Genomic DNA, 18,646 nt, shown 5'->3' on the forward strand with positions numbered 1-18,646 from the left:
AACTCTGGCAGTGGTCCACATCAGAACCATGTGTGTGGAAGGGCTCTTTAGCAGTGTAATTGGCAATATTTCTCCACCAAAAATATCCCTCGCTCATCCTCTCTCCCATAGTCTGCAGTGAGCTTATACATTTCCACATCTACAATCCATTCCTTTGAATCTCACATTGCCCATGACAAAAAGATCCTCCTAAAATACAGATACCTAAAAGAAGCAGTAAATAAAATCACTAAGATTGTACTGAGAAGTCAATCAGGTTTTCTCTTTCCCAGACTCAAGAAGGAAAGGGGCGGCAACTTTAGCTCATTGGGCCTCTGGGTGGCTGGGAGAAGTCCCTGAAAGGAAGGATAGAACAGAGGAAAGGAAAGAACAAGTTAAGAGTAGTTCAGGCCTGTCGCGTCCACTATTCACTGTCTTAAACTGTAGAGAGATCTGATAGCTGTGTGTGTGTGTATGAGTGTGTGTGTGTGTGTCGGGGGGGTGGTTTAAAAGTAGAATATAGCAAAAAAATTATTATTTGAAGTTGCTGTTTTGGGGATTCTAGATGATTCAGATTGTACTAAAAATCTAAGGAATTTGAAGGCTGTCTGGTATAACTAGAACAGGATACTTTCACCATCACCCCCCACACCAGGTAAATCCAAATAGAACTCTGGAGGAAGTGATACATCCTCAGCTCCCTACCACCCAAAATAGCTTTGGTAAAGGTCTGATAATTTCAGCTATAGTGTAGAGAGAATAATGCTCTGTCCTTCTACCTCTCTCTTAAGAACAGAATTAGGGGATGTTTGCTTTAAATGAAAAAAAAAAAGTCAGGTTAAGAGTCCTTTCTGCCTTTATATGGGTGGTGAGAGTTAAAAAGGGTCAAAGACATCCTAAGATTAATAGGAAAGTACACCCCTCCCGTTTACAAAGATGCCCCACATCTTTCAGAAGAGAACTGGCAAATTACCATGGAAATCTGCCCCAACAGGCAGTGCTCAAGTGGAAGTCAAAGCCTTTGTTAGCAGAGCTTTGTAGGGGCCGGCACCATAGTGAACACGGTTAAGCCTCACTAATTCCCTGAATGGGGGAACGGCCAATCTTGATTTGTAAGAAGCTTGAATTTGAAAATGTTTAAAGAAATGCCATGTTATTATTTCAAAAAACCTGCAGTCAAACTGCTGGCTGGAGTCTGTGCTCTGAGCTGCTGGGACTCTTAAGGCCTTGAGCAAACAGATAAGGACTGTAATTAACATACTGGTCATTTGAATGCAAAGTGCAGTTAGAGTGGTGCTTAAAAACCACATGTTAGTATGCTCCCCTAGCTGGCTGTCACTTTCCAAAGTTTATAGTATTAATTTGCCTAGCAACCTGCTCTCTTTCTTGTTTGGCAGTAAACTTTAGCCTAGCATGTCAGAATTCGTTAAATTTTCCATAATAGCAACTGGAATAAATAAGGAGTGTGTGTTGGGGGGGAGAGGTAAACAACTTTTAAAAATCAATATGAACATATTTTAAACTTCTGTTTAGCTGACCTTTAAAACTCATCAGTTGATTCATGTTTATTATTTGCTGAGTAGGAAATGTATTCCCTTTGATGATTAAAAGTGGGCTGAGGGGCAAGCTGTTTTGAATGCCCCTCCCCCACAAGTGACCTGATCAAGTAAACACAACACCAGAGCACATTGCCTGTAATGAGTTCCTGGATTATAACAAAATAAGGATTGATTATGAGGCTCAACAGGTGCTTAATTATATGGAACAACAGCACGCTGAGATCTGTATCTGTTAAACTTGTCTGTGATGGTCAGGCAATCCTGTGTGCACATATTAACTTTGTTTTGAAATTCACACTTGAGACCACTTAATTTGAATTGTGACTGAATCATGTTTGGGAAGGGGAAAAAGGGGGAGAGAGGAATACAGCTACAACTTTATTCAAATCATCAATGTCTTCAACATTTTGCTGCACACATGGAAGAAAAAAGCTATGTTCTTTTTCAAGTTGAACATACCATATGGCAGAAAAGGTGAGGATTACATTTTTAAAAACTGGGTGAAGCCTCAGAAAGGACCAAACTTAAATGCCTGCCCCTTGGGGAAATTCCTCAATTCTACCTTCTGGCCCTGTGTGATTCAGACATTCTGAGAAAGATGGCCTAGGGAGGAAAGATAATCCTTAAACAATGAAACCCCTAATGCAGTGGTTCCCAAACTTTGCTGCACATTAATACCTGAGATTAGAATCTGAGGAGATTTTTTAAAACCCTGACATCCAGATTCTTGCTAATCAATTTAATTAGAATGTCTGTGTGTAGGAGTGGGTGGTTGAAAGTAGAATATAGTGAAATTTATTGAGAAAGTGCATTGAAAAGAGGTAAGAGAGAACATATGTCATAACATTTCGGTTCCCTCTGAGTGATTCTGAGGAAGTTTAAAGAAGCAGGAATAAATTCTGGATTGATTGCAGTTTCTGAGGCAGGATCAGGAGAAGGGGGCATTGACTAGAATATAGGGATTGTCATGAGGAGAGGGTGACTGAGCAATTGGGAATCCCCAGTGATAAATGAAAATAGCAAACCAGATCTGGAGCATCACTGGTAAAAAAGCAGTAGTCACTCCACCTGTCAGAATGGCTATCAACAGTGAATAAAAGAACAGCAAGTGTTGGCGAGGATGTGGAGGAAAAGGAACCCGCATACATTGCTGGTGGGATTGCAAATTGATACAGCCACTATGGAAAACAATATGGCGGTCTCTCAAATAATTAAAAATAGATATACCTTTTGACCCAGTAATTGCACTTCTGGGTATTTATCCAAAGAAAACCAAAACAATAATTTGTAAAGATCTATGCACCCCAATATTCATGGCAGCACAATTTACAATAGCCAAGATATGGAAGCAACCTAAATGCCTATCAACAGATGATTAGATAAAGAAGTTATGGTTCATGTATACAATGGAATATTACTCAGCCATTAAAAAAATGAAATCCTACCATTTGGAACGACATAGATTGACCTAGATATTATTATGCTGAGTGAAATAAAGTCAGATGGAGAAAGATAAATACCATGATTTCACTTATTTGCAGAATCTAAGGAACAAAAAGGACAAACTATTCAAAAACAGACTCACAAATATAGTGGACAATTTGGTGACAGACAGAGGGGAGGGAGGTTGAGAGGCTTGGAGAATGGGGTGAAGGGTTAAAGAAGTACAAATTAGTAGTCGATAGATGGTTACGGGGATGAGGGGGCAGCAGAGCACAGCATATAGAGAATGCACTTAGCATTAATATATTGGCTAGGTGGAAAGCCAGAGGAAAGAAGGACCAATTAGAGGAATCATTTTATAAACTATATAAATATCTAACCAATGGACTGTATACTTGAAGCTAATTAAAATTAATTAATTTTTAAAAAGCAGTACTCACTCAAAGGAGGAGGAGGTTATCGTGGCATTTTATAACTATTGTGTGACCTTGGGAGAAACAACGTTTTCTGCTAACTTTGCAGCTGTCTTTATCTGTCTGTCCTCCCAGTCTGATTAATAGCAGGCTGTTTTTCCTTAGCGCAAGCTAACTTTCATTTTTTTCATTCCCATCTTTAACACATATCCCCTGTTACTCCTGGATCATGCCATGATGGCATCACATGAAGAGAAGTAATGTGCCTTTCCCTAATAGATTTAGCATTCCACTCACACTTCCCTCTGTTTGGCTTTTCCGGAGAGTTTTGCAGAGTTGCCTCCCCCCTCTGCCACCTGTTCCGCAGATCTCTGAATTATAGCAAATATGATAGTTCAGGCGAGACCTACAGATAAGTAAGGAACTCCTCAAGGAGGACATTTTTCTCCAGGATTTAGCTGGAGAAAAATCACCATGCCTGTTGGTCATTTTTTCCCCTTTGCCTCCTGAGAGAAATGTTCCATTGCTCACCACTTCAGATGGTTGGGCCTAGGGATGGGGGCACTTCTGTTTCTGACAGCCTCATTATGTGGTTATTGGGAACAGACACCGCTTGGGATGTCACAACAAGCAGCAATGATCCAAAGCTTCCCTGAAAGATTTGTATCTCTGGCAAATAATCAGCCTTTAGCTCTCAGCAAATGCTGAATTGAGCAGCCAATCACAGACGAGCTGGGAAAGCATGACATCATCATAGTCCAGCCAGTCCAAAACAAAAATTAAGATTTGGTGTTCTATTTCTCTCCTTGGTTCTTTGTCCCTTAGATTTTGTCCTCCACTTTCTCCTCTCTTTTTTTCCTGGTAAAATGGAAAGAACAATGAAACTAACTTTCAGAATTTAATTTACTCTTAGGTTTGGAAAATGTAGTGATCAGAGTGTGTGGAGAAGGGATATATAATGTGATCCACTAGGAGACACATCAAACAGAGCATCAGTTCAATTACATAATGTGTTTTGATATGTAGGGCCATGGTATAAGTGAGGCTAATTTAGACCAAGTCAGAGGAGAGGAACTTCCTAATTCTTATACTAATTCATCCAGAGCCACCTGCACTTAATTGTCTTCTGCTTTTCCTTTGCTAACTTTCTGGTGGAATGGAGGAGGGTAGAGGCTGTGGGCTTCTGAAAGCTAGTAGATTCTACAGGGCAGGTGTCTAAAAGGTGCAAACTATAATGAAGGAAGGTGAGGAGATCCCCCCATTCCCAAGGTCCCACCATATAGGGAGCATATGTAAATGAGGACTCACCAAGTCAGTTAAGGAGGTATATAGTTCTGAAATCTGTTAAATCCCTTGTTGTTCCATTAGGCATCCAGGGAGATAGGCCTGGCAAGTTTCACAGAGGAGAAAGCCCAGAGAAATTTGTGTCTTGCTCAAGGTTTCCAAACCAGAAACTGGACTAGAATTTGGGTATCCTGATTCCCTGGCCATAACTCTGAATACCCAAGAAAATTATGATGTTGTAGCCATGGGCTTTTCTTCTTTCCCCAACCTCTGGAATTCAGACCCCTTTTGAGATCGCTGGGGCATTTTTTGTTTGTTTCTTTCTTTTGTTTGTCTTGTCTTAATCCAAAGGCTATATCTTTCCATTTTTAATGTTTCTTATGTGCAAAATACTGTATTTGTATGTTTATTGTAAAAAAGTACAAACATTGCAGAAGTATACTGAGAAAATAGTTAATACCCCTGACCACGTACACACATAACCACATGTCTTCCTTCCCACGTTTTTAATTCCCAGAATTACTCTATTAGCAGTTTGGTGTGTATAATTCCAGTTTAAAAACACAGACACAAACACACACAATTTCTTTAACAAAAATAAATTTACAGTATACATGCTGTTCTGTCACTTTTTCACTCAAGAATGGGTCGAGGTATGTTTCTATTTCAATACATAGGAATCTGCTTGATTCTTTTTAGCTGATGAATAATATTTCAATTATGTGTATACCATAATTGATTTAGCAATTCCTTTATTGAGGGATATTTAGATTATCTTTTATGTAAGATTTTTTTTTCATTCTTACATAAGAATCATCAATGAACATACTTGAACATATCTTGGCCTGTTTTTATGAGTATATCCATAGTCAAATTCCTTGAGTTGAAATCTCTTGGTCAAGTGGCATATGCATTTAAAAATTTCTTAAGTATCATCAACTTGCCTTCCAAAAAGGCTCTGCCATTTTACACTCCCACCAGTGGTATATGGGAATGAGCAATGTTCTCTTTTCCTAGAATCTGATTGGAACAGTTTGAAGATATTCATTTTAGTTTATTTCTGTTACTACAAGCCCCATCCCAAAGTCTCTCACTTCTCATGTGACTCAAGGGGCTGGTTGTATTGGTGGGAGCCAAAGAAGAAATACAACTGAAGATGTCATGTAGCGTGGTAGAAAGAACACAGAACCGAGAGTGGAATACTTGGTTTGTAGGACCATCTCTTTGAGGCATTGGACAGGCTACCTCAAACTGATCAAACTGATTGGGCATCTGTTCACTCATCAGTGAAATGCAAATCATAATTGCCACAGTACATTACCGTGGTTGTTTTGAAGATCAAATAGGGAGATAGGAAGGTGGTTTGTAACCTGAGAAGCAGGATACACATGCCAAGTGATTATTATGGTAATGTTGTTATTATTATATCCTTATATCAATGAGCTTGGGGAAGGAAACGAGGGACAGTGGGCATTGAGTTGGAAAAATTACACAGATGAAATCTTTAAGCCATTTCAGTGTTCCTGAAAGTTCTCATGCAGTTGTCCTATATATTCTTGGAGAACAAACCACATTGGCAGTGATGAATGCGTTATGGTATCAAAAATAATATAGATTAACCCCCTTTCACAGAAAAACTAAAGTCAATGTGCTGGGCCTGGCTCCTAAGTCCAGTTCTTTTTCTATGACACCGCTATGCTTTAATTTCCAGAGACCTAATAGGATTTTGGCCTCGTGCGACTTTCTATAATCACCAGGGAAAAAAGAAATACACACATGAAACACTGAAACAACCATGTGCAGTGACTGCATAAATAGCTGTGAGTTATAGCCGAGGTATACCAGAAGATTAGATTGAAATCAAATACCTTTAAATCACAATTTAAATCAATAGCTTAGAAGACCCAAGTTATATCATTAGACAGGAAAATCAAGTTCTATCTTTCTATTTCTTAAAAAGGGTGTTCTTATTGTTTAAAATAACTCAAGTGCATTTTACAAATCAGAGATGTAACATTTAAGTAAATGACATTCATATAGATCAGTGCTTTTTTAGATTATTCTTACCGTGATGCAAAAACAAAAATCAATGTGATGGGTTACCTTTTTTTAAACCCCAAATTAATTAAAAATATGTCTGTAAAATCATTGGAAGCAGAACCATCCTGATTTCAGCCTATCAATCAGGGACTTGAGAAGTAGGGTGACGGGTGTTTTGCATTAGGAGAGAAGTAACCACCAATCAAAAAAAAAAAGTTATTTTAAAATGCCTGATTTTTTAAAAAAACACCAATCTGCTATATTTTTTTTTTCAAAACAAATATGTGTTTTAACAAAACCAATAATACCGCAAGACCACATACTATATTAGAAAAAGCATAGGCTTTAGACTCAGATCTGGATACAAATCCTAGCTCTGCCATTTTCTACGATGTTCATGTAACACTCACGTATGAATAAACATATTTTTAATTAAGGAAAATAAACAAAATGAAAAGTGATCCCCTGAAAAATCTGGAGTATGTCATTCACTTAGTCTTTGTCTCCTTTCCTGCGTTGTCATAGATTGGAAGGGTCACTGTTCTTTTTTTCAGATTCCTCTATCATCACGATTTAAAATAAATTAGTCCAAAGAGGCATCCCATTCTCCCGCTTCCCCAGATGTTGACTCTTATGAATATAGGGGCCTGTTGTTTGACTTTTTAAAAGGACCTTGGCAGGCATGTTAGTTCACTTTCAGTCTTGAAATTTATTTTGTTGGCATTATGGAGAAATGATTGCTGGATGTTATATGGAGTTGAGAAAATTAGATAAAGCTGCACTGGGGAGGGTCGTGACACATTTTAACCATTTAAGAATGTGAAGATGTATTTATCTTTATAAAAATAAGTTTGAAAGTGGAGAGAAAAAAAGTCACCCATAATCCTTCTACTTTAACACATTATAATTTTATATTCTTTTCTGATCTTTATTTGCAGACATATTTTACATCATTATAATTCGAATGTACTTATTATTTTGCATTCTTTTTCATTTTTGATGACAGTTTAATGTCTCTTTGCTGGGACTTACCATAATTTATATATGCTAGCCTAGGGGTATGGATTTTATAGTAGCAAAACATGAATTTTGGAGTTAGATTGTAGGCTTTGGACACTGGCAAAAAAATCAATTTTTTTGTTAAAGACAAGGGAGGACTTGGAAGGTTTTAGGAAAAGCCACATTTTAATGAAAGTAAATGTCTCTATATCTCTATATAAATTCGAAGTAGATTAATTATTCTTTTTTTTGTGTAATGCTGTGTTTCGAAATGTGTGTTTCTTACGCAGAAAGTAAGTTTCCCTATCTAGATTGTCATCTCTTTGAATACCACTGCCATATCTGTCTATCTGAGTTTAGTGTGTATTCCCGAGACTCCATCAGTGTAACCTGCTTGCCTGAAAGGTGGTGTCCTAAATCCAAACCATTTCCCCCCTAAAAGAGTGCCCATGTACCTGGGCAGATTTCTTCCCCTGAAAATTTATCTGAAATCCCAGTCTTCCTGAGGGAGCCAGTTAAGGAAGAGACATGAAATATCCCCTCTCCCTGCCTCCCTTACTGTCAGGTGAGCCTCTTTCTTGATGGCACGACCTCTGTCTAGACAACCCTGACAGTGAGAAGTTTCCATGTCATTTTCCTTTCCCTCTCCCTGTTCCCTCCCCTTCAGTTTTGGTTTTTTTTTTTTTTTTTTTTACTTCCCAGACGCTTCCTGCCTGGAAACAAAGGATTGGTCCCCAGTAGCCCACTCAGAGTGATTTTAGTTTGATTCTCATCCTCTGATTGGCCTATATACGGTGCAGAGCCCGGGTGACGTCATAGAAGCGAAGGGCTAGGGAGCGGTTGCTGAAGCCGGCTCTACCGCGGGGCGGACAGCTAGCTGTAGGCGGCGGCCGTCTGGGGTCTCGCATAGGAGGGCCGCAGCTTTTCCCTGCCTGGAGCAAGCGTGCGGGGCCGGGAGGAGAGCCTGGGTGGTGGGGAGGGAACGGGCTAGGTCTCGCGCTGCGGCTACGGCCGCGGCGCTCCAGCTCCCCAGCCCCGACAGCCTAAGCGTTCGGAGGTAGAGGAAAGGTATTGACAGGGTGGCTGGACAAGTGGCAGGTAAATCCCGGGACTTATGGCACCTAGCTCTCTCAGGGGAGTGGGTGGCTGCTGGACATTGCTTTTAGGTTTCTGGGTAGATTTTCTGGCCTTTCCGGACCCCCCTCCCGCTCTCGTGGCGTTCCAGCCTCGAGTCCCCGACGTGGCTTTCCCGGAGCCCTGAGAACAGCGTGCAGTTTGCAGGATGTCGGGTCGCAAATGCAGATAAGTGGGTGTGTCAGGGCCCTTCCGAGAGGGCTTGGGCCCCTTTGCTGGGTCAAGCTCTAGATTCGTTTACTGGGGCCTGGGCCGCTGGAGGCAAAATCTGCTCTAAAAGCTACGTCAGCCTGTAAGTCCTATGCCATCTACCCACTCATCTTCCCCCAGCCACTGTAGCAGTGACGGCACCGCCCCGCCCCTTCCACGATAGGGTGGGGGTGTGGCGGTGGCAGCCCAGGCAAAGTCCCAGGACGCGGAAGAGCCCGACCTGAGCAAACCGAAAAAGTGATAATTTTATTAGAGGGGCGCCTTCCTCTCTTTTATCTGTATCCCCTTCCTTTTTTTGGTGCAGGGAGGGTAATGGCAGGAGGACTCTTTTCTCTTGTAGGGTTTGGAATGATGCAGTAATGTCCCTAAAAAGCCTGGGGTCCCTCAGTTGGCCTTTGTCTCTGTGGAGGGGTAATTTTCACTGCCCACCCCCCACCCCTCCACCCCCCCCGCTTCTCTGTCCTTCTCAGCTCTCAGGGGCATACTTGCCATCAGTTTGTGAACTGGCTCTGGCAAGATTGCTGCTGCACTTTTGGGTAGACTGAACATTTTAAGTTCTTACTCTTGCAGGTTTTCCTACTTTGGGTGGTGGTTGAGGGGTGGGGTGGGGGAGGGACAGTAGGGCAGGGCGCTGCCCAGCACAGGGGGTGCCAGAAGCCCCATTTGTTTGTTGTTGTTGTTTTGGTCCCACCTTCCAGAATCCAGTGCCATACTCTGGACTTAAGGGTTCTGGGCTGTGATCTGTAGAAGGGAAGGAGAGAAGGGTGAGTGGCTTTGCTTTGAGAAACAAAGATTGCAATGCTTTTTTTTTTTAAGTGGCTTTCAGCAGGGAAGACTTTAGCCAATGTTAATCTTGCTCTCCCCATGGTTTTGCAGACTCAAATCCAGGCTAACTATATGGCTCTCTGAAGTGTTGGAACAGAAGGAGGTCCACTTCTGTTGATAACACTGGGGCCCTGTTCTGAAATGACCAAGATGTAAAGGTCAGTGAGGTGCTCACTGGACTATTTGAAAATTTATAATTGGGCAGGTCTGTGATTTGGTATTTGAGGTATCTGTGGGCAAAGGGGCTTAATATCGTAATGGACGATTAATAGGCCAGAGCTTGGAGAGACAGCCATGGAAACCTCTGTTTCTGGATACAGATGTCATACCCCACTTCCCCATGAAACAGGCAAAATGAGAAGAGACTGGGATGTATGCTGGATAAAAGCTGAGAGCTGAGAATCTCAAGGACAGAGGGACCTTGAGATGTCAAGGACCAGACCCTCTAAGCCATCAAGTGGGTCTTGTAGGAGAGACCTAACAGGAAAAGGAGGTTCAGCTATGACAGAGGTGCAGGCAAGGGGCCGCAATACCCTAAAGGATATTCTAAGTAGCTGACTATTCCCACAGGTTGCAGATTTTCTGATTGGAGGTGGAAATGGTATACAGAGCAGACAAACTTGCCGAAGTCTTTTGGGGGAGAGCAGTGGACATGACAGGTGAGGGAAATGAAGAATAACTGTGAGGATGGGGAGTTGCTGCCTCATCACAGACTCTACTATTATGAGGTCGAAGACTAAGCTAATATAAGGCTGAAGAGAGTAGCCATGAGAGGAAATAACTCAGATCTAGAAATCATAGTAGGTAGGTAAGATCAGATGGAGTAAGTAGGAACAAAATGATGAAAGACAAAAAAACATTGTCTTACCAAGATCCCAAAGGCCCTGATTTCCCTGGTGAGATGGGGGAATTTGGTGATTGAGGCACCTATGGCTCAGCCCAGACATAAGGAGATGATTTATTGATATTTAGGCATTCAGTAGGATTCCTGCCCTTGTAACCACCTTCGAGAGCCAGTAGCTTTTGGTCAAGGAAAGGAGAAGAAATTCCATGAGTGGCAGCCTCAACAATCAGCTCTTTTCTCCTGGGTAAGAAGGGAGTGGGGGGCTGGGACCCCAAAGGGGACTGGGGGAGCTTCGAATCTGTCTGAGACAGGTAGGTTGACTGCTTTTACATGGGGTTGGCCAGGGCCAGGTCTGAGGCCCTTGCTCCAAACGTAAGGATATCTGCCTGAGCTCAAAAGAAAAAAAACAATTAAGCCCTCATTCCCAGGCAGGGGCCCATGGAACCCTGTGCAGGCTGAGGAATGGTGAAAACAACTATCCTAGAAGGTAAGTGCAGCTATTGAGGCATCTGGGGTGCAGCTTAAACTTCAGCTGTCCTGTTTTCCCCCCCAGCTCTCCACCTGCAGAGGCAGGTGGTTTCTTCTGCAGGGCCTAAGGTGGACTTGACTGACAACTCATCACTACTGGGCCTCTCTACCAGGGGCGAGAACGGGCATACAGTGGCGCACAGGGCCAGAGTCCTCCATTTCAGGTGTGAAGCCTGAGCCTTAAATCAAGTTAACAGCCAGACATGTAAAATCTGATACAGGGGTACGAAAGAACGAAGTGAACCCCCAGGTCTGGCATTCTGTTTCCATTTCTCCCCAGAAACATGTACCTTCCTATCTTGCTCTGCGACTTTGGAAGGCATTTGCATTTTCATGTGCAGTGATTACTTGATTCACTAAGCCAAACCCAGAGTTTAATTGGAAATGTTAATCAATGCAATGAATCTGTGTCTGATTTGCACATTCGTTCAATTATCTGCAGGTTGGGGCAGTCTGTGCTGCACCCAGGGAATGTGATAAGAGACAAAACAGCATAGCTACAGCTAGGTCTGTGGGTGGGAAGCAAAATGGGAGGAGGTGAACTTTGAAGACTGGGAAGAGATGAACAATTTACTAGTGCGGAATGGAAATCATTCCAAAGACATGATCACAGAGAGGCCTAGGAGACTGATCATTGAGATGCAATAGGATGGTCTTGGAAGCCACACAGTGGAAATAGAGGCCAAGGTTTTGCTGTGAGGTAGGAAAGGGCTAGATTTGGAGAAGGAAGTTTTTTAGGGACTAGAGGACCAGGATCTGGTGTGGAAAGAGTGCTGAGAATCAGAAGTCAGGTGTTCTGGTCTGAGTATTTCTTCCCTTCTCTGGGCTTCAGTTTTCTTATCTTTCAAATGATAGGGTTGGAGGAGGTGGTTTCTAAGATGGTCATGACGTTTTAGGAAGTGGGTCTATTTGTTTCTGGTAATAAAGACAGGTCCACTAAAGGACAGCTCTCTTCCCCAAATTTACTCCTTCTAAATCATACTCCTTTTGGTATGCACTCCAGTTTGGGGGAAAACAGTATGTAACAAACTCATAACCCCTACACACATTTCATCACTTTCAGCAGTATGACTTTTATTTCATGTGAATGAGGAACAGTAGGGAAAAGAGAAGCCCAAGTGGAGAATCTTCTAGGGACCCTATTACCAAGCCCCACAAAAGCTCTCTGGGGATCTTATACAGATCTTATATGGTTGGGGGTGAGAGTTGAGCAGAGATTCACTAATGGCCCCAAATCCCTAAGTGAGTCTCAAAGCAGAAAGACTTGGGGTGGGGGTGAAGGAAGGGCCTGGCTTGGGGGTGAGGATCCTATCCCTTCCATCTTTCTCCTGCATCTCTCTCTGAGCCAGGTAAACTTTTTGGAATTCAACAGTACTCAGAGACCTACCCCTGACAATCAGCACAATCACGCCCTCTAGTGACCTCAACCAAGACACTTTTGGCAGAGCTCCCATAAGTTCCATAGCCCAGCCCAGTGCTAAACTCTTGTGCAGCTCTTACTCACTGTGGAGAAGGGCTCTTTCTAACTGGCCTGAAGGAAAGACTCAGGCAGCTGTGGCTTTCTGTAGGCCTTTCTCCCAATGCTGGAAGTTGAGAGAGGGAGCCATGCCCCTCAGTGCCCAGTTTTCTTCTTTGAGCCTGAAAAGGGCTCCAGGATTTCTTTCCAAGCTATCTTCAGTGCTGAGCCTGGCACCTGCCATGGGAGGGCTCTATGGTAGAGAAGGTGGTTGTCTGCAGTTTCCCCCACTTCCCGACAAGGTGGTGGTACTAGTCCCCATATAGAGATGCTGGCAGGAAGCTAGAATACAGCAAGGCTGGAATGCTGGTAAGCACAAGATGTGTGAGCTAATCCCCACCCCAGCCTCAAGGAGAAGGCTGAGCCACAGTGCACACACAAGGCAGTATAGACACACGACCTGATACAGACACACAATGTGACATAGACATATAACATACAATATAGATTAGCCACATGGCACACACACAACATGGAATTGATGTAATATACATACAGCATAAAACCGACCCACAGTACATACACAATATGGTTCTGACACGATACACATACACATGACATAAACACAACTCTGCATACATGATACAGACTTGATATGTACACAATATAGTATGGATATGATACAGCATACACACAACACAGCACAGGCACGCAAGGCACCGAATACAGTGTGGTACAGGAAGTGGCACAGATTTACTCAACCCCACATGTACTCATATACGGGACACACCCCCAGGCCGACAGGAGTATGGCCACCAGGCGGAGCACTGTGTCCTGCCAGTCGTATCTGCACTGACTCCAGCTGTGCAACTGGTAGGTTTGAGGCAGACTGCATGGAGTTAATAAGCAACTGAGGGGTGGTGGAGGCAGGCCTAAGGAAAGCTCTGGATCTTGTGCAGAAAACTTGAGGTTCTTGGTTAGTACAGGCTGGTGTACTTCTCCCTCCACCTCACAGGTCTTCTAGTGCTGTTTCCCACCCCTATGGGTGTATGCTGCCTCCCTGGGACCAGCCCTCAGCCCTGAGGATGGACAAGGGGCTTTTTGTGGACATTCTTGAACTCTCTTTGAGCCCTGCCCCTCTCTGGAACTTTGACAGTCCTCATTCCCCTACATCCACCCCACCGCCTTGCAGGATGAGCTCATGCTGTTGGGGAAGCTGCAGGCACACCACTCAGCTGAGCAGTGGGTGGGATTTGGAAAGGCAGCTTGGAGTGTGCTTGTGGGAAGCACCCAGGGAATGCCAGGGCCTCTAGGTGACAGTTGTGCTCTGCAGTCTTGTCAGGAGAGGTGGGCAGACCTTGGATATGAGTTGGTCTTTTTATTTGAGAAGGATAAATTGAGAATCATAGGGCTTTTCTTGGCTCCCCGAGGCTTCAATTTTGCTGTTTCTACCTTTAGGTATTTATTTGTCCATCCATCCATCTGTCTGCCCATCCCTGGCTTTGGATTAGGACCTTGTGTATTCTGGTGTTCTCTAATAGCACGTGTGCTAGCCTGAATCCGGCTTTATTGAGAGTTATATAGAGGTGCTACTTTTCTTTGAAGACAAGCATCTTGAAGGGAAGGGGGGCAGGGCAGGAAGGATTTGGGATCCTGTTAAAGGAAGTTTGGGCTCCTCCTTGAGAAGCTCGAGTGATTGTGGGGAAAGGGATGGTTTAAAGAGACCCCATCTCTTTTATGGTTGGACATAGAACTTTTGGGAGAAGAGGAGAGAACGAATTCTCTTTCCTCTTCCTCTCCTCCTCCTTCCTCCTTCCCACCCCTCTCCTCCCTTCCCACTTCCTCTCCTCCTCTCCTCTTCTTTTCTCTATGTCTCTGTTCTCTCTGCCCTCTGTCTCTGTTCCCTCTCTTCTCCCACTCCTCCCTTCCTCTCCTTGTTTTCTTTCTTTTTCTGTTCTGTTTCTCTGTCCTCTCTGTTCTCTCTTGTCTCTCTCTGTCTTCTTCTTCTTTCTCTCTACACACACACATACATGTTACACACACACACACACACACACACACACCTCTCTATCTATTCACCCTAGGAAATCTGGAGAAGGCTGTAAAAGACATCCCTGTGCTGGAGATTGGGGGAAGACAGAGGGAAGTTCTAATTAGAATCAGAAGCCAAGGCCCTCAGCAGCTGTGAGATGATATAGGGGATTTCAGAGTGCTTCCTGCCCTGGTGAAGGAGTCATTGAGAAGGAAAATGAAATAGAGGTGGACATTTGGAGTTGAAAGTTGAAAAAAACTGAACAGTCCAGGAAGCTTAGGTATCCTCAGAACCCACCTGCATTTGCCATCATCTCTCAGTTTCCTATTGTATACTGGAATATAACACCTCTGGTAAATATGCAAATATTTCATATCTGTCATGTTTAATTTAGTCCTCCCTACACTTGTCCAAGGCAACTAACACAAATCTTTTCCACTTGATATCAAGGAGATTCAGAGAGGCGATGTGACAGTTCTTTTCAAATTGAAACTCAATGCCATTTCTGGACTCCTACATAACAGTGCTCTTTTACACTTCTCTGATTCTCTGCCTTTTGAAGGGATTTTCTGAAATTCACTGTACAGTATGTAATGTTTTGGGGAAGGGGTTGGATGAAATAGTAGTAGGTGGGGAAAGAGGTTCCCACTTCCCCACAATGCTTCTCTTGGCAGGTTTCCCCCAAGAGCGAGCAACTGAATCCTTACATCTTGTGGCAGATGGTGTACCCAGCACTGAGTCCATCAGAGCTGAAAGCAGCCCAGCCCCTTCTCATGGGCAGTGCCCACCTGTACTGAGGTCCTGCGATGGTGGTGGTGTGAGGTGAGTGATGGATTCCAGGGCAGGGAGTTAGGGATCTCCAAGTTCAGGTAAATGTCACCTTTCTCCAGAACTCCCAATATTAAAGGCCTTGCCTGGGCCTCACCAACTAGGTCTCAAGACCCACTACCTTCTTTCTGTGGGATTTTTCCCAGCACAGCTGCCCATGGTCTCTAATTCCCCATCTCTAATACGGGAATGATACCCTTGATCTACATCCTAGGGGGAGTAAGAGAAACAACCTAACAGTCATGGCCAAGTCCTTCACTAATATCGAGCTGAGCTGCATCTAAGAGCTTCAGTGTAACACAGACCTGCTTCCCATCAAGCTGTCATTTCCTTTCCTCCTGCTTTCCTGATGTTGAAGTGGCATTTCAGCTACATGCCACAGATTCACCAATCAGTTCTTATAATTTCTATTGCCTTAATTTTACCTGCCTATTCAATGTAGCACCAGCCTGATCCATTCCAGCTTCTTAACTTGAATCTGCCAGAACTTTCACTCTGACTTCCAACCCAACCAGGGAGCACTTACTCCCCCAGCTCTCCAGCAACCCTTGAGTCTGTAGCATGTAGCATAGCTCTTGCTTCTCTACTGCCTGAAATAATTCTTGCATGATTTCGGTAGTACTCATTTTGGCAGATCAACTAAACTCTAAGCTCTTCCAGGTAGGGACTAGATATCACAGTTCTCTAGTCTCTCTCACAAGTGCCTGGCAGTTTGCCAGCAGCTTTTTGATTTGGGCCTCTCTCTCTATTTTCCTCTCTATATCTTTCAGGTTTCTTGGCCTGCCTCTCTGATCATCTCCCTGTCTCTTTGCTTCTGTGGCAGCCATTATAGCTTCCTCTGTCAGCTTCTCCATCTGGTATTCTGTTGCTATACACTGCAGTCCAGCTACTTATTTGTATCTGACCATCCCCCCATCTCTCTGTCTGATGTTCCATCTCTTTGTCACTTAGGCTCTTTCATATTACCTAAGTCAAAAATAAAAAACCAAAATTAAAAAAAACACCCAAGAAGAGAAACAAACAAAATGAAACAAAACAAACAGACTACAAGGAATATGCAGTGCAATTCTCTTTCACAATGAATCTGTCCTGGGCCTGCAGGACAGAGGAAAACTGCAGCCCAGCAGCAGTTGTTTATGTGATGCCTTCTCATGAAGCTTCAAAGTTTCAGTCATGAAAATGAAGGTATGAAATTACACCCTTGCTGATACTGATGCATTCAACTTTCTAGAGATACTCTGGTAGGGGATCCTCTGTAGACCTTGAGCAACAGAAGGTAACTAGAACTGGCTAAAATAAGAAGCAAGCCCCTGGGTCTCTCCTGGGTATTCGATGACAGCTACAGTAATAACTTGTATTTATTATCTACCGTTGCCAGCGCTATACTAGACATTTTACTTGTATAAGACCATTTGATCCTACAGTAGCTCTGCAAAGTAGGTATGTTTTTTAATAGTTACTGTATTTGTTTCTGATTATAAGAGCGATACTAGCTCAAGGCAGGTATTATTATCATCACTGCTTTACTCATGAGGAGATAGAGGCTGAGAGGGGCTAAGTATCTTGCCTGTAACTGGACATCTGCAACTTTGGGAGGAAAGACACTCCCTGGAGAGTTTCTCAGCATCCCAAATCTTTTGGTACCCTTCAGTGCTCATACACACACTCTCATAGGCATGTTCACATACTCTTGTACATTCACACAATCATATTTACTTCTTTGACTCACACTGAACACATTCGTAGTGATGATCACTCTTACCCCCTCACCCTCATACACAGTCATATTTATAAACCCACTACATGCCAGCACATTCATACTGCTACACACTGACACATATTCACATTTATATGTTCACATTTTTATACTGACACACTCATACTTGCCATACACCCCATTCTCATGTTCTTACCTCTCATACCTTTATGCTTTCTTATAGTGTCACACACTTATGGTCACATTTTATACTCACATCCACACAGATGATAAAATCACCCTTAGCCCTCAAATTCCTACAGAGTTACACACACTGGACACACAAACACATTGACTTTCCTCTACTTGTTTCTCATAGTCATACACACACTCAATTTGTTTTGCTACAACACATCTACACTATTTTCTCCTCACATTCACACACTTATACAGCTTTCATCACAGGTACATACAAACACGCATGCATGCTCATATATTTACATTTATACATGCTTACACCATAAACACAATCTCACCCATTTAAGCTTTTATACCTTCTTGCATTCTTACACTCAGGATTACATGCTCAGCACTTGGCACAATCTCCCTATCCTGTCACATTCACACATAATCAGACTCACACATAAAAACACACTTATTTTCATACACATTCACACTTTAATACTTTTACACTGAGTCATAATTGCACTCTTCACCAAACTCAAAGGCATACATTATCAAATACAATCACAAGCACACTCATTTTTATAAACTCAGCCATTTTCTGACACATGTCACCCTACTCTCACATTCATACACAATCATACACAATGTAGTCACCTGACACACTGTCACATACATATGCTCACTCCCATTCAGTACTCACACGAATTCACATTAACCCAGAATCACACTTACTTCACACCCAGGCTTAGATGATTATGTTCTCTCATTTTCACATATTCTCATATTCACAACTGCACGCACAAAATCATACACTCCCATACATCTCCATGTGCACACAATCTTACTACTTGACACTCATGTCCATTCACATTTATACCCTCTCATGCACCAACTCCCATTTGTATATCACATATATTCACAGTCACAATCACACTTCCCACACACTCGCATTCTTACACATTCCCTCTCATACTGACAGCACATTCACATTGCTACACACATTCACACCAGTACACATGTAGTGGCATACATAGTCACTAACTGCATTTACACTGGAACACACCACACTGACTCACACAATGAACATTATCATAGTCAATTCACAAAAATACATACATGTACTCACACAGAAGCAGTGAATGATTTCACATATGGCCACAGAGACTGACCTTCATTCAGACTTACATTCG

The 18,646-nt window shown here is 42.9% G+C and overlaps 1 protein-coding gene across 13 annotated transcripts in view; it reads left to right on the forward strand.

The window, feature by feature from the left end:
- PAK3 (p21 (RAC1) activated kinase 3) overlaps positions 1 to 18,646 on the forward strand; it is a 279,838-nt gene that overhangs the window by 141,340 nt on the left and 119,852 nt on the right. For 5 of the 13 annotated variants that reach the window (XR_005655430.1, XM_039874755.1, XM_039874744.1 and 2 more), the window contains one exon: positions 15,421 to 15,568. The exons of 2 other annotated variants lie outside the window; for them this stretch is intronic. The gene's annotated coding sequence lies outside the window, so the exon portion shown is untranslated. Of the gene's footprint in view, positions 1 to 8,532; positions 8,816 to 9,747; positions 10,975 to 11,193; positions 11,218 to 15,420; positions 15,569 to 18,646 lie in introns of those variants that run through there. 6 more of the 13 variants (XM_039874751.1, XM_039874752.1, XM_039874750.1 and 3 more) reach the window with 5 other exon arrangements.

Source organism: Pteropus medius, unplaced genomic scaffold, assembly GCF_902729225.1.
Source record: "Pteropus medius unplaced genomic scaffold, Ma_sr-lr_union100, whole genome shotgun sequence".
Lineage (NCBI taxonomy): Eukaryota > Metazoa > Chordata > Mammalia > Chiroptera > Pteropodidae > Pteropus > Pteropus medius.